Here is a 25,132-nt window from a genome sequence, read left to right on the forward strand (position 1 = left end):
CTAATCCTAACTTTAACCCCCAATCCTATTTCTAACCCTAACAACCCTAACCCTAAAACCCTAATCCATACCCTAACCAGTGCCCTAAACCCTAATTCCTAAACTATAAACCTTAACACTAACCCTTAAACCTAATCCCTAACCTCAACCTTACTCCAATTACCCTTAACTCTAAATCTAAACTAAGCTTAACCCTCAATCGTGAACCCTTGTTACTTTTACCCAATCTAATCCTTACCTTAAGCTAAACCTACTCTAACGTGTATATAACCCCAATCCAAAATCTCACTAAAACTTTTACCCTAACCCTTCACTGTAATTCTGACCTGTCAACCTAACCTGATTGGTCAGCCTAATCTCTCCCTCTAATCTCTACTATGGAACTCTCAACCACCAACCTGAACCTCCTATCTTGGGGCCCTTCTACCATAATCTTTAACTGTAAACTTTTAGCCTGTAAAGCCCTATGTCCTAATTGTGTAATACCCTTACACACTAACTCTGTAAATACCGCAATCTATAATGAGTATGAAAAAAAGGGATCTCTGCCTTATTTGTGTAATAAAATACCAAAGCAGTATTTAATGCTCCAAGGAAAACAAATTATGCCTGAAATACAGTTGACAATGTCAGAATCAAAATAAGCTTCCTGGCCAGGCATGGGGGCTCACGCCTGTAATCCCAGCACTCTGGGGTGCCAAGGAAGGTGGATCACCTGAGGTGGGGAGTTCAAGACCAGCCTGACAAACATGGAGAAACCCCGTCTCTACTAAAAATTCAAAACTTACCCAGGTGTGGTGGTGCATGCCTGTAATCTCAGCTACTCAGGAGGCTGAGGCAGACAATCACTTGACCCTGGGAGGCGGAGGTTGTGGTGGGCCCAGATCCCGCCATTCCTCTGCCCTATTGTATATATAAAAATGCAGATTCACTGAACCAGACTAAATTGTACTCAGTGGAAAGCTGATGAAGATTTCAAAATAATACAATCTTTTTTACAATCTACTTCTGACCTAGAAGCACCCCCACTTCCTACTTCTAGTTGTTCCACTTTACTGGACCAAATGACTGTACATCTTACACATATTGATTGGTGTCTCCTGTCTCTCAAATGTACAAAAGCAAGCTCTACCCTGACCACCTTGGGCCCACATTGTGAGGACCTCCCCAGGCTGTGTCATGGACATATCCTTAACCTTGGCAAAATAATCTTTCTACACTGACTGAGACATGATTCAGATACTTTTGGATCAGAATCAGCAATTACCATGGTGTGACAGTTGACAACAGCATTCAGAATGTGGGTAACCCCCCATATAGGCACTGAAGAATGAGAGCTAAGCAGAACCCTGGCACAGTTAGGGCTTGAGGAATATCTCACTTTATAGTGTTACTACTCAGTTATTTCCTTTTATATAATCTTTTACATAATCATATATTAGTTTATAGAAGTAGGGCTTGAAGAATCCCTTTATATAATCCTCTATATATAATGACATAATAGTTGATAGTAAGAGTGCCTCAAGAATATTTCCCTACATATATACCTATAATTATATCTTAGTTCATAATCGGAGGAATGCCTAGAGTGGACACAGTACGGAGCATGAATTAAGGAATAAGCAGCTTATAATCGGAGGAATTCCTAGAGCAGACACAGTGCAGAGCATGATTTAAGGGAAAGACAGTTATACCAGGACAAGAATCCATGGCCCAGGCGGCAGCGTTCAGTATCGTAAAGATACCCGCTGCATGGCAGGATTGGGGCGAGAGCCACTCCTCCTGATAAAGGAGTTGTAGGACCTTGCTCCAGTTCTTATGGAAGGCTGCCCTCAGAACAGCAATCCACCTTGGTGACTGTGAACTTTATCAGCTCTTGCTACCTGTGCTGCTTGAAAAGCATCTTCCCATAGAACCCACTGGAAGCTGCCAGAAGGTGGCAGTCACCTTGACAACTCTGTCACTGCTATGTGCTTAAAGCATCCACCTATAAATCTTCTTAGAAGTAGCCTGCCCATAGATAGAAGTATTGCACACTGCACCCTCTTCACTGCGCACGGCCCACCTTCAAGCCTCGGTGACCTAATGGGGGTGGACCCTACTGCATACGGCTCTTGCCTTCATGGGAACGGACCCCTTGCTGTGCACTGTCCACCTCCTGGCCTAGGTGACCTAACGGGGGTGGACGCCATGTTTTATTGCTCACGACCCTATCACTATCCTTAAAGATGGTTTCACTCACTGCCCTGCCCACTAACCTATACACAATAAATACGCTTCTGAACTCCGGTGCCTCGCCTGACTCTGCTTACAGGTGCCGTGGCCCTCTTAGCCCAGCTGCGTTTTCCTTGTACTTCTGTGTCCTGTCTCTTTATTTCTCAGATCCTGCGCCTCAGCACAGCATAAGGCTCATCCCATGACCCTGTGGGGCCCTCAGCCCTACATCTGGCTCCCAATGTGCCCTACACAGTACACAGACATGCTATGCAGGTTTGCAGCCTGGGAGCAATAGGGTATACCATATCACTTATGTGTGGAGTGGGCTCCACCATCTAGGTTTTATAAGGACACTCTATGGTGTTTGTACAAAGATGAAACCACTAAGTACAAATTTCTCAGAAAGTATCCACATCGTTAGGAGATGCTTGAGTATATTTAAAAAACAAAAACAAACAAACAAAAAAAACTCCTGTTATTGTTTAATAACAAAGCTTAATAGAGTTAACGTATTTCATCTAATCTAAGATGCTAATGATTAACAGACATTATTTCATGCACCACCACAAACAGGTTGCCAATTAAACTGACTTTCTGAATAACAAAAATGTGAATTGACTTCTATTAATGTCAGGAAAGTAAAAGATGAATTATGGTTTTGACATGTTAAAGCAAAAAAGGAGGGGGCCGTGAGCACGAGGTCTTGCCTAAACAAACAGAAACCGAACTCAGAGGCATTAAAACTGACTTAAAATATTATCAACCAACCAGAGTCAATGACAAAAAGCCCAGCCACCCATCTGCTGTGACTACGGATGCTGAGGGAATCATCCCCACAACAGGCGGTCATCTAGATGGAGTCGATGAGAAACTTCACTTTGCTGCCACCACTAAGAACTGGAAGCCCCAAACCCTGTTTTCCTTTCTGGTGCTTCACGCATGATTCAAGAATCATTCCTTTGCTCAAATAAACTGTTTAAATTTATTTTGCCTAAAATTATTCTAATCCCTAAACCCTAAACCCTAACCCCTAGCCCTAATCCTCATCCTAAACCCTAACCATACGTTAGTTTCTACGTTTGCGCTGATATGTCAGTGTTGATTATTAAGAGTGCTATATTGGCAGGGCCGCATAGGTAGTGCAGATTTTACATTAACACTTTTGTACTGAGGCTTTCCATTAGCATTATAAACAACACTCTGCAGGTGTTGTATTCGTACTTCGGATGTGTTATCTGCCTTAGGAACGCTCTATTTGTGTTCTGCCGCTGCACTGTGGACATTGCATTGCAGACTTCTGGCCTTGGGTGAGGGGAACCTCTGCGAGCAGGATTCAGAGGGATTTCTGGTGCCCAGTTTTCCACACGGAGACCTTCTTACTAGTCTCTGAGCCCCAGCAGTCATGGCTGGAAACAGGAAGGATTTTACTCAACATGGACGCTGTCCGAAGTTGTCCAAAAGCGCGGCGGAGCCCCCAGGGTCTGTGCTGAGAACGCTGCTCTGCCTTTGCGGTGCCCGCGGGTCTGCGCTGAAGAGAACGCAGCTCCACCCTCGCAGTGCCCACAAGGCCTGTACTAAGGAGAACACAACTCCGCAAACCCCCAAACCGCCCTGACGCAGCGCCTGGCGCCAAGACTGAAGCGGTGCACGCCTACACACGCCAGCGCACCTGTGGCCAGCCTCGTGACGCACGAGCACCTGATGATGCGCGCCACCACCGCAGTGCAGCGGGGCAGGCGCGACTGATGCGTGCCGGTGCTGTGCGGCGTGACGGGATACAGCCAGAAGGCGACGCGTGGCACCACGATGCCGACGCGGTGATCCAAGGCAGAGCCTCCGGAATCTGAACAGGCAGGCTGGGGCCGCAGGGCAACCGGGCACTGCAGGGCCCTCTTGCTCACGGTGCTGTGCCCACACCCCGATGGCAGCCACAGACCGCAGGATGCTCTTTAACCAGGGTTGCAGTGACCAGCATCCCCTGCTGGCAGCCAGGGCACCGCAGGGCCCTTCTGCTCACAGTGTGGTGGCAGCACACCCTCTGCCCACAACCAAGGCAATGCAGTGTCCTCTTGCAGTGTAGTGGTGGTACGCCCCGTCGGCCGCTGGGGGCCCTGCAAGGCCCTCTTGTTCACAGTGTCTTGGCAGCACCCCCATGCTGGCAACCAGAAAGAGCACTGCAGGGTACTCTTGCTCATGGTGTGGTCCCTGTGTGCCTCCTGCTGGCAACTAGGGACGCTGCAGGGCCCTTTTGCTAACAGTGTAGTTAATCAAATCAACAGATGCTAATTTTTTTTTTTAAATAGTCAACGCCCAGGACAGAGGACTGATTTTAATTTGATAGTATAATTTTAAAGTTTGATATACTTCATATATTTCATCAAATGTAAAATTTCAATGCTTATAAAACATTATTGCCAGACACAGTGGCTCATGCCCATAATCCCAGAACTTTAGGAGGACAAGGTGGGTAGATCACGACATCAGGAGTTCGAGACCAGCCTGACCACCATGGTGAAACCCCCATCTCTACTAAAAATATAAAAATTAGCTGGGCATGGTGGCTCACGCCTGTAATCCCAGCTACTGAGGAGGCAGAGGGAGGACAATCCTTTCAACCGGGGAGGTATGGGTTGCAGTTAGCTGAGATTGGCTACTGCACTCCAGCCAGGGCAACAGAGCAAGACTCCATCTAAAAAAGAAAAAAAAAAGACAACCCACAGAAGGGAAGAAAAAATTTCCACATTACATATCTAACAGTCTGTTAAGCACAAAGTATAATTTGGATAACTCAACAACAGCAAAATTACAAAATAGACAAATGGTTGAGCACACACTTCACCAATAAGACATGCAAATGGAAAATAAGCACATAAAAAGATGATCAATACCATTATCGTTATGGCCGTGTAAACTGAAACCACAATGACATACTCCTTCACACACACTAGAAAGGCTAAGATCCAAGAAATGTAAAAGGACAAGTGTTGGCAAGGTCGGAGGGAAATTACAACCCTTAAATACTTTATGTGAAATATAAGATGATACAACCTATTTTTAACATAGTTTGGTATCTCCTCAAAAGTTAAAAATAGGCCAGGCATGGCAGCTAATGCCTATAATCCCAGCACACTGGGAAATCGAAACAGGTGGATCACTTGAGTCCAGAAGCTCAACACCAGCCAGGATGACATGGCAAAACTGCATCTCTCCTAGAAATACAAGATTTAGCCGGGTATGGTGGCACACACCTGTAGTCCCAGCTACTTGGGAGGCTGAGGCAGGAGGATTGCTTCAGCCCAGAATGTGGACATTGCAGTAAGGCAAGATTGCAACACTGCACTCCAGCCTGGGCGACAGCACAACAACCCCTCTCAAAAAACAAAGGCTGAGCATGGTGGCTAACACCTGTAATCCCAGCATTTTGGGAGGCCGAGGCAGATGGATCACTGAGGTCAGGAGTTCCAGACCAACTTAGCCAATATGGTGAAATCCCATCTCTACAAAAAATACAAAAATTACCCAGGCATGGTGGAACACACCTGTAATCTCAGCTACTTGGGAGGCTGAGACAGGAGAATTGCTTGAACCCAGCAGGCAGAGGTCACAGTCAGCCAATATTAGGCCACTGTACTCTAGCCTGGCCAAATTATACAATGTATAATTTGGATAACTCCACAACAAAAACCACAAAATTTCAAAATGGAGAAACAGTGGAACACACACTTCGCCAATGAAACATACAAATGGAAAACAAGCACATAAAAAGATGATCAATACCATTATCATTATGGCCATCTAAACTGAAATCACGATGACATACTCCTTCACACACACTAGAAAGGCTATGATTTAAGAAATGTAAAATAACAAGTGTTGGCAAGGTCAGAGAGAAATCACCACCCTTAAATACTGTATGTGGAACATAAAATGGTGCAGCCTACTTTTAACATAGTTTGGTATTCCCTCAAAAAGTTGAATAGGCTGGGCATGCTAGCTAACACCTGGCACATTTCACAGACCAAGACAGGTGGATCATGAGGTCAGGAATTTGAGACCAACCTTGCCAACACAGTGAAACCCCATCTCCACTAAAAATACAAAAATTAGCTGGGTGTGGTGGCCAGTGCCTGTAGTCCCAGCTACTCAGGAGACTGAGGCACGAAAATCACTTGAAACTGGGAGGTGGAGGCTATGATGAGCAGACATCATGCATTGCACTCCAGCCTGAGCAACACAGGGATACTCCATCTCCAAAAAAAAGAAAAGAAAAATTGAGGGTCATCTCACAGATGATCTAATAAATAATGGATTATTTCCCTGACTTTAGAAAAATCACATTATTAACTTTTCTACTTTTAGATAACGTAACTGCTATAACTTTAAGAACTTATCCAGACAAGGCCTTAAAAACCTAAGGTGGTCACCGGGTGAATGGGCTGGGAGAACACACATAAAATCCCTGCCGAGACACCCAGGAGCCCATGTCCCCGTAAGTGGGACTGCAGGCAGGTGTAGTAGACTGGATGGGAGAGGGCAGCAGGCAGGAGCACTCTGGGTCTGGAGGCCATGGTTCTAAGGCCATTGGGAAACCATTGGCAAAGTTAAATCCAGAGCTTGACAGGATGAAACCTGTGATTGTATAAATATTTTGCCATTACCAAGTGAGATCGCCAGTGGTGTTGGGACGGATGGAAGCTCCTCCAGCTGGACAGCACTGAGGAGAGCACGGCACCAGGCCAGGGTGTTCCTATCGGGAATGCAGGGTCTACGCCTGTTCAGAAGGAAACGCTGGGCAGACCCGGCATGGAGTCATCTCTGCTCTTTACATGTGTCAAGGCTGTGAAAACTGAGAGTCAGCTAGGCATGGTGGCTCATACCTGTAATCCCAGCACTCTGGGAGGCTGAGGTGGGTGGATCACCTGAGGTCAGGAGTTTGAGGCCAACCTAGCCAACATGGTGAAATCCTGTCTCTACTAAAAATACAAAAAATTAGCCAGGCGTGGTGGTGGATGCATGTAATTCCAGCTACTCGGAGGCTGAGGCAGGAGACTCTCTTGAACCTGGGAGGCAGGGGCTGCAGTGGGCAGACATTGCACTATTGCACTCCAGCCTGCGCAAAAAAAGCGAAACTCCATCTCCAAAAAAAGAAAACTGAAAGTGTCCGGAACAATTCCCAAAAAGGAAAATTGGGCCCACATGGAAAGAGACATTTTTTAGCCAAGTGGGGCAGGCTGTGAAGTAGGTCTGTGGACTGGACTTTCACATATAAATCATGTATTTTCGGCTGGGCACAGTGGCTCACTCCTGTAATCCCAGCACTTTGGGAGGCCGACGCAGGAGGATCACGAGGTCAAGAAAGCAAGTCCATTCTGGCCAACATGGTGAAACCCCGTCTCTACCAAAAATACTAAAAATTAGCCGGGTGTGGTGGCACATGCCTGTAATCCCACTACTGGGGAGGCTGAGGCTGGAGAATTGCTTGAGCCTGGGAGGTGGAGGCTGCGGTGAGCTGAGATGACACGACTACACTTCAGCCTGGAAACAGAGCAACACTATGTCTCCAAAAAAAAAGAAAAAGAAACCATGTATTTCCTGATTTGGGGATTATGTGGGGGTCACCTGGAGGAGTGTTTCTGCTTTTGGTGAAACACACAGGGGTATTTTATGTGAAGCTGCAAATCTGGTACAGCAATTCTGCTAGGGAATCGGAGAGGAAAGAAAGGCATACTAACTGCAGCTGCTAGCTTCCCAGAAGTATGATGTTACTGGGAAGTCAACTACTTTTTAACACAACCCTGTCAACAGTATGTCAGAAAAGCAGAAACAACAACATCACACTTCATAACAGAGGCCAAATCCAGCCCAAACCCAGGCCAGCACAGGCTGTGAAACCAGTGCCCCCAGAGACAGCCAGAGGGTCCCATCCTCGGTGCTGCAGACGCTCCAAAGACCATGTTCGCATCCCAAGTGACATGTGTGTTCTAAGGGACACGAGTGTTCTGGGGGTTATATGCATGTGATGGTTGTTGTGTTAGTCTGACAGTGTTATGGGTGTTCTGGGTGATATGTGTACCCTGAGGGACACATGCGTGTTCTGGGGGTTATATGAGTGTGACGGGTGTTGGGATAGTCGGTGTCACTTCTGTGTTCCAGGTGATATGTGTGCACTCTGAGCCTGATGTTGTCACGGGCTTTCTGGGTGATATGCATGTGCTCTAAGGGACACATGCATGTTCCGGGGGTTAATATGAGTGTCACGGGTGCTGTGTTAGTCTGTGTCACAGGCATTCTGGGTGATACGTGCACACTCACAGGCGTTCCAGGCGTTCTGTGCACTTTGAGAGATACATCCACATTCCTGGGATCAGACCTGCCTGGCAGCTGCCACCTTCCCATACGGATGTGGCGTCTGTATAACGGATGCTAACAGCAGCACCACAGATGGAACGTTATTGGTATTATAGGGGGCTATTATCAGTGTGGCGGGTGTTCTATTTGCTCTCCTGATGTGCATTTCTGCTCAGAGCCTGCAGCATGGCCCCGTGGCTGCCTCGCCTTGGGTGCAGAGAAAGAACCTCTGCTGTGCTGGATTCACTGGGGTTTTTGGTTTCCAATTTTCCACACGAAGGATCTCTGCCCCTCAGCAGTCAGGGAGGCAAAAAGGAAACATTTTACTCACCATGGATGCGGGCTCAAGGTGTCCCAAAGTGCGGGGTGTCCCCAGGTCTGTGCTTAGGAGAACCCCACTCCTGCCCTCACAGGGGCCTACACAGAGGAAATGGGTGGGAAGCTGTGGCCTCAGGATGAGAAAAACTGGGCTCACGTGCCCTCTGCTGGCGGCACTCATGCTCAAGACACAGGCAGTGGACACGCGCCCTCTGGTGGCCGTCCCGCTGCACCACGTAAAGTCAGGATGAAGTGTTGAGCGCCATCATTCTCGAAATGCAAACTGACACAGTGCCTCCAAGCCCATGTGCTTCTAAAAATGAAGAAGGGACAATTAATTGGAAACCACAGGAAATGTAATGAACATGGATGCACATTTTACAACTTATGCAAAAATTCACTCAACATAGTTTTCAGACAACTTTAATCTAACCTACCTCACTAACCCTTTCACCCTAACCCTTCACCGTAAGCCTGACCTCTCAACCTAACCCCGTTACTCATCTGATCCCTCCCACTAATCTCTACTATGCAGTTCCCAACCATCAACCAGAACCTCCTGTCTTGCAGCTCTTATACTATAATCTTCAATTGGTAAACTCCTAACCCTTAAACCCCTATCTCCTGATTTTGTAAAACCCTGACACACTAACTCTGTAAATACTAACCGTAGTCAATTCACAATCCCATCCTTATCCATCCTACTTAGTGCCATGCCACTTCAAGGACTGATCTATAACCTCAGGAATGAAGACTTAAGAATCTTCAACATAATAGAAAATTTAAACCAACAGCATTTTGAAAGCATCAAACACCATGAACATGATTTTTTATCCAAGTAAATCAACGTTGGCCCACCTACTTTTGTATTTTCAGTAGAGATAGCTTTTTGCTATGTTGGCCAGACTGGTCTCAAGCTCCTGATCTCAGGTAATCTACCTGCCTCAGCCTCCCAAAATGCTGGAATTACAGGCGTGAGCCACTGCACCTGGCCAAAGAATCTATTTTATATGTATATACTAGCAATGGATAACCTGAAAACAAAATCATAAAAATTCTACTTTAAATAACACCAATAGCAATAGCACGCTTAAGGATAAACGTAATCAAAGGATAAGACTTAGATGGGGGAAATTAGAAAACATTGCTTAGAAAATTAAACATAGCCCAAATAAATGTAGTAAACATGTCATGTTCATGGATTTGAAGACCATATCTGTTAGGTTTGCCAAACTACACAAAGCAATCTACAGATTCAATATTATTCCTACAAAAATCCCAAAGGCCTTGGGACAGAAATGGGAAAGCTGATCCTAATGTTCATATGGAATTTCAAGGAACCATGAAAAGCCACACCCATCCTGAAAAATAACTCCAAATCTGGAGGTTTGCACATCCCAGTTTCAAATCTTGTTACAAGCAATTGTAATCAAAACAGCGTGACACTGGCACAAGGATAAACAGAAAGATCAACTGAACTGAATTGGGAGTCCAGACATAAAACAATACCTCCATGCTCAACTGATTTGAGACAAGGTCCATAACCATTAAATTGTGGAAAAAAATGCTGTCCTCAATAAGTGACATAAAGCAACTTGCAATCCACATAAAGGGACATGAAATTGTATCCTTACCTCATATCACATTAAAAAGTTAAAATGGATCAAAGATCTAAATATGGCAAAACTAAAATCATTAGAAGAAAACATACAGTTAAATCTTTAAGACCTTGGATATAGCAATAGTTTCTTACATTTGACACCAAAAACTACAAATCACAAAAGGAAAAATAAATCGATTTCCTCAAATTTCAAAACTTATATGCCTCAGAAGACATGAAGAAAAAAGTTCAATGACAGAATTGTTATAATAGGAAAAACAACTGTCTACTAGTAGACTCTCAACACCCAACACAGAACACTCCTGTTAACAGATGCATGGGTTTTTTTCCCCAGACAGAGCAAATCTTGAATACCAGCTGGGTGTCCTACAGTGCAATCCAATTCTGATACTAACAGGAGAAAGCATCAGAGCCCACAGGCTAAGGGCTCGGTCCTAGGAAGGCAAGTCATGCCGCTTGTTGCTTGCAAATTCAATTGACAAAGACAAGGATGGTAAAAATAATGGGACTTTATGCCACAGCTTAGCTGAAGGGACCATATAGACTCTTGCCTTAAGGAAACTGCTTCCACTTTCGGGGCAGAAAGTGGGAGGCTTTAAAAAAAAGGACTTGGCAGAATGGTATGTAGGGGATGGGGTGAGGAGGTGCAGAGTCTACGGGACTTGCTCTGATGTTTTATCCATTAGGTGGTCTTACTAGTACCACCATGGGCAGAGCTAGGTTGTAAATTGTCTGTAGTCTCCTGGCAATCTCCTGATAGCGGAGAGTTCCAGAGGTGCCTAGTTTGTAAAGTTTGGTCCCTGGAACTTCTAAGTAAACACACAGTTAGAAAAGTTTGCAGCATAGGAAGTATCTCATGGAGACAGTAAAGCTTATAATTGCATTCCTAAAGAGCTAAGTAGGAAGCGCAGGAAAAGGAAAACGGTAAAAGTAATTCATTCCTTCCTTAAGAAAATACAGGTAATCAGTTTTAACAATCACAAATAGTAGGTTCCCAGGCTATCTTCTGTCTGACTTGGCTACAGATTAGAGGCTCCCGCAACAGGCTTATTGCGTTCAGCAATTTACTACGGCATATTACAGAACCCATGAAAACAGTGTACTTAGTATTGCTGACTTAATGCCAAGGATATTGGCTACAAATGAACAGTCAGATAAACAGATGGACAACATGAAGCACGTGGAGAGGGTGCAGCCCTCCCATGCCCTCTCCAGATATGATCCTCCCAGCATCTCCCCATGTTCAGCAACACAGACGCTTACACTCTCCCAACCTGGTCCTTTATTACATAGGCAGATTGCTTACATGAGTGGCCATAGGTGATCAATTCAACCATCAGCACCTCTCACCTTCACAGAGATGGGAGGGGAGATGAAATTTCAAGTCCTCTAACAACAAGGTTTGTGCCCTTGGCAGCCAGCCCCACTGAGGCTGTCCAGGCACCCCCAGCCATCAGTCATCTCATTAGCACATGAAAGACACATCATTTGATACATTCCAAAGGCTTAGAGCTCTGTCTCAGGACCCCGCAACAGATACCACACATGAACTCTTGTTATTTTCCAGTAACCCACAAAATGGAAGAAAAAAACTGCACATGAGATATTTTATAAGTATCTGTTACCCAGAATCTATAAATAACTTTTACAACTCAACAACAAAGACAACCCTACCTAAAAATTGACTAAGGACTTTAACACACATTGCACCAAGAAGCAAGATGCTTAACATCATTAGTAATAATTAAAACCATAAAGAGATACCCCTTGGATACGATCCAAGATGGCTGTTTAGGAACAGCTCAGGATTGCAGCTCCCAGTGAAAGCGCAGAGGGTGAGAGGACGCCGCATTTTTATTGCCCACAGACTAGGCAATTCCCAAGTGGAGGAGCTCCACGGGTTGCCAGCACGGCTGTTTCGGCCAGTGTCGCTGTGCTGGCCGGCGCCGCTGCTTTGCTCTGCGCGGCTGCTTTGTCGGCGCCCCGGAGCAGTGGTTCTCTGTACAAAATACACTGGTACGGGTGCCCTTTTGGCTGGCGATTTGAGCAGCGGGAAGTCGCCCATTCATCTGTTTAAAAAGGGGACTGAGCAGGGAACCAGGACAGTAGATTCCAGGGCAAAAAAAGCGCCACAAATCTCAGTGCCGCTGTTTAAGCCAGCACAGTGAGTTGCCGCACCCGGCGCCTCTTCAACAGGAGACTGGAACACAAACTTTAAAAAAAAAAAAAAAAAAAAAAAGGGCTGTGAGGCAGGGAGCCAGGCGATCAGGCTCGGCTGGTAACACCCCCACAAAAGAACAGCAATCAGAAACTCTCTGGATTGAGACTTTCACAGCAAGCACAGCTGAACCCGGGACAGTTCAGCTCTGTGGGGGAGCGGCATCCACCATTACCGAGGCAGCCCGCCACTACGGATGTAGTCAGCCAATGCTGAGGCAGCCCACCGTTGCCAAGGCAACCCACCACTGCAGTGAGGCTCTACCTTAACAGAGGCGGGCCACCATTGCCGAGGCAGTTCTAACTACACCCATATAAACAGGACTGCAGGGAAGTTCACTGGGCAGCTGGGCAGAGCCCACAGCAGCTCAGCAAAGCCTCTACAGGCAGACAGTGACTAGGCTGCCTCCTTGCTGGGCAGGGCAGCTCTGAAGGAAAAAAAAAAAGGCAGCAGCAGCATAACGGAAACTCATAAAGCCCTAAAACCCTGGGACAGAGCACCTGGGAACAAAAAGTGGTTTATGAGTTCTGCTGCAGCAGACCTAAACGTACCTGCCCAGCAGCTCTGAATGAACAATGGAGCCCACAGCTCAGATTTTGAGCTCCTATAGAGAAGAGACCATCTCCTCAAGCAGCTCCCTGACCCCTGTATATCCAAAGAGTCACCTCATAAAGGAGAGATCAGATTGACACTTGGCGGGTATCCTTCTGGGACAAAGATAGCAGAAGAAGAAAACTGGTAACAACCCTTACTGTTCAGCAGCTGCTGCAGGTGAACCCCAGGCAAGCAGGCCCTGGAGTGGACCTCAGCAGACCTACAGCAGAGGGGCCAGACTGTCAGAAGGAAAACAAAGAAACAGAAATAATCTCATCATAAAAAAACAGAACGTCCACCCAGAGAACTCTCCACCCCAAATCCACAGAATATACATTCTTCTCAGCACCACATCACACTCTAAAATTGACCACATAATTAGGAGCAAATCACTCCTCAGCAAATGCAAAAGAACGGAAATCATAACAAACAGTCTCTCAGACCACAGTGCAACCAAGTTAGAACTCAGAATTCAAAAACTAGCCCAGATCCGCACAGCTTCATGGAAACTGAACAACTTGCTCTCGAATGTTGACGGGATAAACAATGAAATGAAGACAGAAATAAAGATGTTCTTCAAAACCAACGGGAACGAAGACACAACTTACCAGAATCTCTGTGACACATTTAAAGCAGTCTCTAGAGGAAAATATATAGCAATAAGTGCCTACATGAGAAGCAAGGAGAGATCAAAAATTGACACACTAACGTCAAAACTGAAAGAGCTAGAGGAGGAAGATCAAAAAAACTCAAAGTCTAGCAGAAGACAAGAAATAGCTAAGATCAGAGCAGAACTGAAGGAGATGGAGACACAGAAAACCCTTCAAAAAATCAATACATCCAGGAGCTGGTTTTTTGAAAAGATCAACAAAATAGACAGACCACTAGCCAGATTAATAAAAAAGAAAAGAGAGAATAACCAAATTGATGCAATAAAAAACGATAAAGGGGATATCACCACAGATTCCACAGAAATTCAAACCATCATCAGAGATTATTACAAACAACTCTATGCACATAAACTAGTAAACCTGGAAGAAATGGATAAATTCCTGGACACTTGCCTCCTCCCAAGCCTAAACCAGGAAGAAGCCGAAACCCTGAACAGACCCATAACAAGGTCTGAAGTTGAGGCAGCAATTAAGAGCTTACCACCCAAAAAAAGCCCAGGTCCAGACGGGTTCACAGCCGAATTCTACCAGACATACAAAGAGGAGCTGGTACCATTCCTTCTGAAACTATTCCAAACAATACAAAAAGAGGGAATTCTTCCCAAACATTTTATGAGACCAACATCATCCTGATTCCAAAAATCGGCAGAGACTCAACAAGAAAAGAAAACTTCAGGCCAATATCCATGATGAACATAGATGCAAAAATCTTCAATAAAATACTGACAAGCCGATTGCAACAGCACATCAAAAAGCTTACCCAACATGATCGAGTAGGCTTCATTCCGGGGATGCAAGGCTGGTTCAATATACGCAAGTCTATAAACGTAATTCATCATAAAAACAGAACCAAAGACAAAACCACATGATTATCTCAATTGATGCAGAGAAGGCCTTTGACAAAATTCAACAGCCCTTTATGCTAAAAACCCTCAATAAGCTAGGTATTGACGAAACGTACCTCAAAATAATAAAAGCTATTTACGACAAACCAACAGCCAATATCATACTGAATGGGCAAAAACTGGATGCATTCCCCTTGAAATGTGGCACCAGACAAGGATGCCCTCTCTCACCACTCCTATTCAATATAATACTAGAAGTTCTAGCCAGAGCAATCAGGCAAGAAAAACAAATAAAGGGCATTCAAATAGGAAAGGAGGGAGTCAAATTGTCTCTAATGCAGATGACATGATTGTATATCTAGAAGACCCCATTGTCTCAGCCCAAAATCTCCTGAAACTGATCAGCAAGTTCAGCAAAGTCTCAGGATACAAAATCAATGTGCAAAAATCACAAGCATCCCTATACACCAATAACAGACTTAAAGAGAGCCAAATCAAGAACAAACTTCCATTCACAACTGCCACAAAGAAAATAAAATACCTAGAATACAACTAACAAGGAAGGTAAACGGCCTCTTCAAGGAGAACTACAAGCCACTGCTCAACGAAATAAGAGAGGACACAAACAGATGGAGAAACATTCCATGTTCATGGTTAGGAAGAATCAATATCGTGAAAATGGCCATACTGCCCAAAGTAATTTACAGATTCAATGCTATCCCCATCAAGCTACCAATGAACTTCTTCACAGAACTGGAAAAAACCACCTTAAACTTCATATGGAACCAAAACAGAGCCGGCATAGCCAAGTCAATTCTAAGCAAAAAGAACAAGGCGGGAGGCACCACACTACCAGACTTCAAACTATACTACAAGGCTGCAGTAATCAAAACAGCATGGTACAGGTACCAAAACAGAGATATAGACCAGTGGAACAGAACAGAGGTCTCGGACGCAACGCAACATATCTACAACCATCTGATCTTTAACAAACCTGACAAAAACAAGCAATGGGGAAAGGATTCCCTGTTCAATAAATGGTGTTGGGAAAACTGGCCAGCCGTGTGCAGAAAGCAGAAAGTGGACCCCTTCCTGACACCTTACACTAAAATTAACTCCAGATGGATTAAAGACTTAAACATAAGACCTAACACCATAAAAACCCTAGAAGAAAATCTAGGCAAAACCATTCAGGACATATGTGTAGGCAAGGACTTCATGACCAAAACACCAAAAGCATTGACAACAAAAGCCAAAATAGACAAATGGGACCTAATCAAACTCCACAGCTTCTGCACAGCAAAAGAAACAGTCATTAGAGTGAATCGGCAATCAACAGAATGGGAAAAAATTTTTGCAGTTTACTAATCTGACAAAGGGCTGATATCCAGAATTTACAAAGAACTAAAACAGATTTACAAGAAAATAACTAACAAGCCCGTTCAAAAGTGGGCAAAGGATATGAACAGATAGTTTACAAAAGAAAACATACATGAGGCCAACAAACACGAAAAAATGCTCATCACTGGTCATCAGAGAAATGCAAATCAAAACAACATTGAGATACCATCTCACGCCAGTTAGAATGGCGACCATTAAAAAATCTAGAGACAAGAGATGCTGGAGAGGATGTGGAGAAATAGGAACACTTTTATACGGTTGGTGGAAGTGTGAATTAGTTCAACCATTGTGGAAGACAGTGTGGTGATTCCTCAAGACCTAGAAATAGAAATTCCATTTGACCCAGCAATCCCATTACTGGGTATATATCCAAAGGATTACAAATCGTTCTACTATAAGGACACGTGCACACGAATGTTCATTGCAGCACTGTTTACAATAGCAAAGACTTGGAACCAACCCAAATGCCCATCGATGATAGACTAGAAAGGGAAAATGCGGCATATATACACCATGGAATATTATGCAGCCATCAAAAATGATCAGTTTTTGTCCTTTGTAGGGACATGGATGAACCTGGAAACCATCATTCTCAGCAAACTGACAGAAGAGCAGAAGATCAAACACCGCATGTTCTCACTCATAGGCGGGTGTTGAACAATGAGAACACATGGACACAGGGAGGGGAGAACTACACACTGGGGTCAGTTGGGGGGAAATAGGGTAGGAAAGGTAGAGGGTGGGGAGCTGGGGAGAGAGAGCAAGGAGAGAGATGCCAGATGTAGGTGATGGGAAGGAAGGCAGCAAATCACACTGCCATGTGTGTACCTATGCAACAATCTTGCATGTTCTTCACATGTACTCCAAAACCTAAAAATCAATCAACTAAATGGGAAAAAAAAAGAGACCCCTTAACTCACACTAGAATAGTTACACTAAAAAAAGAAGTGTTGACAAAGATGCGCAGAAACTTGAACTATCAAATACTGCTTGCAACAATACGAAATGGTGCAGCCTATGTGTAAAATAATTTGGTATTTCTTCAAAGTTACAAATAGATTTACTGTATGACTCAATGATTCCATTCCTAGGTATATACCCCAAAGACCTGAAAACAAAGGTGTTCAAACAAAAACTTGTATGCTCTTTAAATGTGTCAAGATCATAAATATGCAGGAAAGTCTTGGGAACAGTGCCAGGAAAACTGTATCATAATGAAAAAACACATTATACCCCCAGATGGGGCAGGAGGTTAAAGCGAAATGAGTTTGTGAACTGAATTATCACGTAGGAACCATGCTGATTTCCTGATCTAGGGGTTATGTGGTGGTAACCTGGGAAAGTGACCAAGCCTTGGGTAAAATATACCGGAGTATTTTCTGGGACACTGCAAATCTGATACAGCAATAACTGCTGGGGAATCTAAGAAAAAAAAATAGGTTATATTTTGTACTGCTACTGGAAATTTCCTAGAAGTATGACATTATTAAAAAGTAAATTACATTTTAAAACAGCCATATCAATATCATGCCAGAAAAGCAGAGACATCAGCAAAATCTACTATAGAGGCTACGCTTCATCAAAAACTGTGAACCCTTATAAAAGCCTCAATGTCAACAGACTCCACTTAGATATCATATTAGTATTACTGGCTACTGTGTGGATATATTAGTGTTATGGCACGGTGTGGATATTAGTGTTAGGTACAGTGTGCATATTATGTTGGTGTTGCGGAACAGTGTAGATATCACATTAGCATTAGGGCACGGTGTAGACAGTATTACATTAGTATTAGAAGCAACGGTGTGGATATCAGATTAGCATTAAAGTATAGTGTGGATATTATATTGGTGTTAGGGCATGGTATGGATATCATAGTAATGTTAGGGCACGGTGTGATTATTATATTAGAGGCCACTGTGAGAATACATGTTAGCAGCCACTGTGTCTGGGACGCTGACAATGACATCAGGGTGTAGTTGTAAGGATGGGATTTGGGGATTTCATTTTTCTAGATGAATTTCTTCCTTTGCTGAGTACTCTAAAAACTCTCTTCTCTGCACTCAGCGCCGTGGAAACGAAGCTTTTTACTCACTAATGAACAAAACTTAGTTGACAGGACCCTCAGTCGAAACTCCTCGCTGCTTCTGGCACCTCAGAGGGAAGTTGGTCAGGGGGTGGGTTCATGCGCCCTCTGGTGGCGCTGGAACTCAGCACAGATGCTTTTCCTCACAGCTTCTCAGCGGATGTGCACCCACTCCAGGCTGTCCTGAAATACCTATAAAATTCAATATTCAGTTTATTCAATGTAATAATTTTGGAAATTCAAACCAAAATGAAGCGCACTGTAGCCATATCCTTCCCAAAATGGTGATGGAAGACTTTGGAAGCCATGTAGAATGAAATGAATATATACACAAATTAAAAAACAAAAACCTACTCAAAATAGTCCAGAGACTGTACATTTGAAATGCAAAACTATAAAAAATCTAAAAGAAAATCTACGTGACATTGCATTTGGTATTGAGTTTTAACACACATCATCAAATGCCAATTCATGAAAATATTGATAACAGACTTTATAAAGCTAAATATTCTGTGAAAAACTGTATTCATAGAACAAAAAGACAAGACAGACATGAGAAGATATTTACAAAATACATAAGTGATTTTAAAACTGGGCAAATATCTCGACAGATACCCAGCCAAAGCAAATATACAGCTAACAGGCTCATGGTGGCTCATGCCTGTCATTCCAGAATTTTGGGAGGCTGAGACGGTTAAATCATCTGAGGTCAGGAGTTCCAGGTCAGCCTGGCCAACATGGCGAAACCCCATCTCTACTAAAAGTACAAAAAAATAGCCAAGTGTCGTGGTGGGTGCCTGTAATCCCAACTACTTGGAAGGCTGAAGCAGGAGAATCACTTAAACATGGGAGATGGAGGTTGCACTGAGCCAAGATTGTGCCATTGCACTCCAACCTGGGTGACAGAGCAAGACTCCATCTCAAAACAAAAAGATGTTAATAACATATCTGTTACATGTTGATATGTTAATATGAGCGGAAACTAGGTTGGGTCTTGATAGGAAATCTGCATTTTCTTCTCATTTTAGATTTCATTATGAATCTAAAACTAATTTAAAATAAACCCTTTACTAAAAAGTTGTATTTTTTTTCAAATATCTGCTTAATTATTTGTACTAATAATTAGCAGTAATTGACACTACTCATTTTTAAAATAAAAGCATTCACGATGCTGTGAAATAAATTATACAAACATATAATTTCAAGGAAATGCCTCTTTTACAGGTTTTATGTTAAAATAACAAATATATGTAAACATATTTATCATATATCTTTTCTTGTGGCGTGGTTCACTCTTTAGGAGACTATTTCAATTTACAGCTGGACACTTTCAAAAGTATAACTTGGTAAAAAAAAAAAATTGAAATAGCAACTGGATTCACTGGGACTGGATCACTTATTGTAATGAATGCTTGTCTTTGTTTCCTAGTAGAGGATTCCTTCTAATTACAATATAACAGAAGCAAATATTTGTCACTTGAAAAAATATTCACAGACAAGAAGACTGTAAACAGATTTTGTGACCACATTCAATGTTTCATCATGATGCTTTTTAATACAGAGGTGTTTAAAGGGATAGTCAGAGTTACTCCCCCAATGACGCTTTGCAGAAATTGATGAAACTAGAGAAACAACACTGGCAGGACATTCGATGTGACTTTAAGTGTCACTGTGTCTTGCTGGAAAAAATAATTTACCTTTTAGAGGATCACAAAGACTGCAAGCCCAGACTCTGGAGTGTTTCTAAATTTAGGTATCAGTATAGCTAGTAATGAAGATAATAAAAAGGGATCTGTGCTTTAGTTGTGTAATAAAATACCAAAGCAGTATTTAATGCTCTGAGGAAAATAAGCTATGCCTGAAATACAGTTGACAATATCAGAATCAAAATACGCTTCCTGGCCAAGCACAGTGGCTCACGCGTGTAATCTCAGCACTTTGGGAGGCCGAGGAGAGAAGATCACCTGAGGTCGGGAGTTCGAGACCAGCCTGACCAACATGGAGAAACCCCATCTCTACTAAAAGTACAGAAATTGGCCCGGCATGGTGGTGCATGCATGTAATCCCAGCTACTCGAGAGACTGAAGCAGGAGAGTTGCTTGAACCCAGGAGGTGGAGGTTGTTGTTGGCCGAGATCGTGCCATTCCTCTGCACTATCGTTTATGTAAAAATGCAGATTCACTGAGTCAGACTACATTGTGTATTCAGTGGAAGGCTGATCAAGGATTCAAAAAAATGCAACCTTTTGTCTCTTATCTACTTCGGACCTGGAAGCACCCTCACTTCCTGCTTCCAGTCATCCCGCCTTACTGGATCAAATGATTACACATCTTACACATATTGATTGATGTCTCACGTCTCCCTAAAATGTATAAAAGCAAGCTCTTTCCTCACCACCTTGGGCACATGTCATCAGGACCTCCTAAGGATGTATCAAGGGTTAAACCTTGGCAAAGTAAGTTTTCTAAATTGACTGAGACCTGTCTCAGGTATTTTGGGATCACAATCAACAATCACCATGGTGTTAGAGTTGACTACAGCATTCAGTACAGAGACGTGACTAAATACAGGTTTGTGGCTTGGGAGGAATAGGCTATACCATATAACTTAACGCGTGGAGTGAGCTACACAATCTAGGTTTCATAAGGACACTCTATTGTATTCACACAAAGATGAAACCACTAAGGACAAATGTCTCGGAAAGTATGTACATTGTTAGGAGACGCCTGAGTATATTTTAAATGCTTAAAGCCTAGGAGGAAAAAAAAAGAAACTCAACTCCTGTTATGGTTTAATAACAAAGCTTAATAGAGTTAACATATTTCATCTAATGTAAGATGCCAATGATTGAAAGACATTATTTTATGCACATTGCAAATAGGTTGCCAATTAAGCCAACTTTCTGAATAACAACAAAAATGTAAATTTACTTCTATTAATGCCAGGAAAGCAAAATGAAAATGAATTATGGTTTTGACATGTTAAAGCAAATAAAGGGAGGCCGTTAGTCTAAGCTTTTCCCTGAGCAAATGGAAACCGACCTTGGAGGCATTTAAACCAACTTAAAAAAAATTAACAAACCAACCAGTCAATAACACAAAGCCCAGCCACCAGCGGGATGTATGACTAGGGACGCTGAGGGAACCAACCCAACAACAGGCAGTTGCCTAGCAGGAGCCAATGAGGAACCTCACTTAGCTGCCACCACTAAGAGCTTGCAGCCCCAAGCCCTGATTTCTGTTCTGGTGTTTCGTGCATAATTCATGAATTGTTCCTTTGCTCAAATAAACTGTTTAAATTTATTTTGCCTAAAATTCTTTTTAACAGACAAGGTACACTATTTACGCTTAAAATAATGTAAAAACTCACATCTATCTGTTCTTCAATATTTTTCAAGTACTTTGACACTAAGAAAAACGAGCCACTGGAACGCAAGAAAAGCAAGTAGTGGGATGCGTGTCTCCCTGGGGCTCCCCGTGCTGCTCTCAGGGTTTCTCCCTTCTTTTTCCCGGATCTACCCCAAACAAACCTAAATCGGTAAAAAAAAAAAAAAAAAAAAAATTAAAAAATGAAACAAGTCAGGTATGCTGTAATGAGTATCAAAGCCACTCAATGAGGCCACTTCTGTAAAATAAAACCGACAACACGGCCACCTCAGCACTCAGAGCCCTGAGAAAAAGCTTTTTCCTCACCTTTCCTCAGGCAGCCTTGGGGGTCCTGAAGCAACAGCTTCCCCAGTCGGTCCTGAGGAGGAGGAGGCTGGGTCCTCCCTGGCCACAGTGCCCAGGTGTCCCTGTAGGGACAGCTGCATCTCCTGGGTGGGTCCTAAGGAGAAGAAGACTAGGACCTCTCCAGGTTTCCCTTTAGGGACTGCAGTGCCTGCTGGGTAGGTCCTGAGAAGGAGGCTGGGTACTACCAGGGGTCCCTGTAAAGACACTGGGGTCTCCCAAGTGGGTCCTGAGGAGGAGGAGACTGGGTCCTCTCCAAGTGTCCCTGCAGGCACCTAAGGAAAAGGCTTGGCTCTGCCCCATGGAGGCCCAGGGCATCTGCACCAGAATGCACACGCCTCCAGAGGGTCCAGAAGGCAGCATTCGTGCCCCCATCAGCAGTCCCTGGAGGTGCAAGATGCTTAGGTGACCTGCGCCCCGCCCATCAATTTTTGAAGTCCACTGCTCTGACAATTCCATGCCACGAATTTTGAAAAAACAGCTAAAAGGGAACCCACCATCCCCAGCAGAGGGATGAAGATGAGAAGTAAAGTACATGACAAACTGACAAAAGTCAAATGACATCCTATGTATAAGCAGTTATGTATGAAAAAGTTGGAAAACTGGAGTGTGCCATTTTAAAAAGGCAATACCATTTACAATAGCACCCCTCAGAACTGAAGCTCTTTAAGTATAAATATTTAAAACAAAGGTATAAATATGCATTCATCAAACTTAGAAAAACAGTTGAAAGAAATCAAACAATATGTAAATAAATGCAAAGATGTTCCTTATTCAGGATTGTAGACTCAGTTTTTTTTTTTTTTTTTGTTTTGTTTTGTTTTGTTTTTGTTTTTGAGACGGAGTTTCGCTCTTGTTACCCAGGCTGGAGTGCAATGGCGCGATCTCGGCTCACCGCAACCTCCGCCTCCTGGGTTCAGGCAATTCTCCTGCTTCAGCCTCCTGAGTAGCTGGGATTACAGGCACGCGCCACCATGCCCAGCTAATGTTTTGTATTTTTAGTAGAGACGGGGTTTCACCATGTTGACCAGGATGGTCTCGATCTCTTGACCTCGTGATCCACCCGCCTCGGCCTCCCAAAGTGCTGGGATTACAGGCTTGAGCCACCGCGCCCGGCCCAGACTCAGTATTTTTAAGATGAAAATTCTTTCAACCTCCACATTGATTCAGCACAGTCCAAATTCTCAGAAAATTGTTTTTCATTTTTTTTGTTTGTTTGTTTGTTTTAGAGACAGGGTCTTGCCCTGTCACCCACACTGGATTGCAGTGCTGTAATAACAGCTCACCAGAGCTTGAAACTTCTGGGCTCAAGCAATCCTCCCACCTCAGCCTCTCAGTCTCTCAAACAGCTAGGACTCCAGGCACAGGCTACCACTCCCAGCTAACTTTTAAAAAATATTTTCAGATGTGAGAATCTTATTTTTCCCCAGGCTGGTTTTGAACTCCTGGTCCCAAGTGATCCTCCTACTTTGGCCTCCAAAAGCACTGAGATTACAGGCGAGAACCACCACTGCACCAAGCCTTGTTTTTAACCTAGAACAGGCAACATCGAAGACGTACGAACAAAGAACTCACACATCTGGATCCCAACGCATTGGAAAGCTAAAGCAGTAAAGAAAATGTGCTGCTGGTGAAGAAACAGACTAACACTGCGCCCGACCATCACCTCACTCTTTAATACCATCATTTGGCTTTGTTTCTAATCTTGCCAAAGAATATCACCAAAGTACCTGGCTATGAAATCATAACTTATTATATGGTTTTCACAATGTGATATCAAATGGAAGTGATTTTTTTCAGAGATCTCTTGACAATTATTGGAGTGATAAAATTGACATGGAGTATTATCATGTCCTTATTCCAAGTGTATTGTTCAGTTCTCATCTTTAGAGTGATATGTACCTGTCACTTTAAATGGGCATGTATGGGTTTATATAATCATGAAATTAAACCATTAAGGTTTGGGTGGCTTAAAGGCTAGCTAGAAAGAGAGAGAGCATAGGATTCATAGCCAGATAAATGAAAATGATAATAGTTCTTAACAGATAAATGAAAATGAACCCAAAACAGACCCAGGAAAATACAGTGAATTGATTTTGGCAAAGGGACGACAGACATTCAATGAAGAAAACGATGTCTGTTTCACCATTGGTGATAGAACAATGGGAACCATATAGGAAAAAATGAACAAACCATAACCCTATAACTTATACAAAAATGTATTCAAAATAATTCATAGACTTACATTTAAAATCCACATCTGTAAAAATTTTAGAAGAAAATGAACATGACCTTCTATTTGAAGATGAGTTTTTAGTTACAACAGCAAAAGTCAAATGATGAAAGAAAAAAATGGATAATGTCAACTTTATTAAAAATAAAGCAGGGCACAGTGGCTCACCCTGTAATCCCAGCACTGTGGGAGCCCCAGACAGTTGGATAACCTGAGTCGGGAGTTCAACACCTGCATGACCAACAGAGAAAAGCCTGTCACTACTAAAAATACACAATTACCTGGGCATGGTGGCGCATGTCTGTAATTCTAGTTACTTGGGAGGCTGAGGCAGGAGAATCGCTTGAACCCGGGAGGCAGAGGTTGCCCTGAGCCAAGATGGCGCCATTGCACTTCACCTAGAAAACAATAAGAAAACTCCATCTCAAAAAATAAATGAAAAAATAAAAGTAAAATATGTACTCTGACAACCTCCAGTATGCTGAGACCAGGCCAGGGTGGGGCAGAGGAACTGCAGAATTTCCTTCCTAACCCCAACCACAATCCCAACCTAGCCCTACCCTACTCCTAACCCTAACCCTAACCATAATCCTAGCCCTAACCCTAACACTAACCCTAATACCTAAACATAAGCCCTAACCTTATCCCTTAACCCTAACTCTAAAACCATAACCCTAACCCCTACAGGAGTTTTCCTCAACACAAACTTAGTTGGAGACATTTGGCCTCCTATTGCTGGTTCATCTTATCATTACGCTAGCTGTCAGAAACGTTTATCAGACGTGAAATCCACTCAATCCACCATTCTAGCATATAACGTAACGTATACATACTATAATGTTCATTTCAAAT

At 43.3% G+C, this 25,132-nt stretch overlaps 1 long non-coding RNA gene across 3 annotated transcripts; it reads right to left on the minus strand.

Annotated features, from left to right (window-relative positions):
* Positions 1 to 6,379: 6,379 nt before the first annotated feature.
* On the minus strand, positions 6,380 to 24,617 carry LOC116544586. 3 transcript variants are annotated; one of them, XR_004265965.1, is made up of 5 exons: positions 24,562 to 24,617; positions 21,689 to 21,848; positions 18,329 to 18,511; positions 8,897 to 9,196; positions 6,380 to 7,005 (listed from the first exon to the last, which is right to left on the minus strand). It is a non-coding gene; the product is annotated as an uncharacterized LOC116544586 (long non-coding RNA). The 3 variants fall into 3 exon arrangements; XR_004265964.1 differs by lacking the exon at positions 21,689 to 21,848 and having other exon boundaries at positions 6,380 to 6,988; XR_004265963.1 differs by lacking the exon at positions 21,689 to 21,848.
* Between the last annotated feature and the right edge of the window lie 515 nt (positions 24,618 to 25,132).

The sequence above is a fragment of the Sapajus apella genome, unplaced genomic scaffold, assembly GCF_009761245.1.
Source record: "Sapajus apella isolate SASKATOON/1434 unplaced genomic scaffold, GSC_monkey_1.0 scaffold223, whole genome shotgun sequence".
NCBI classification, from domain to species: Eukaryota; Metazoa; Chordata; class Mammalia; order Primates; family Cebidae; genus Sapajus; species Sapajus apella.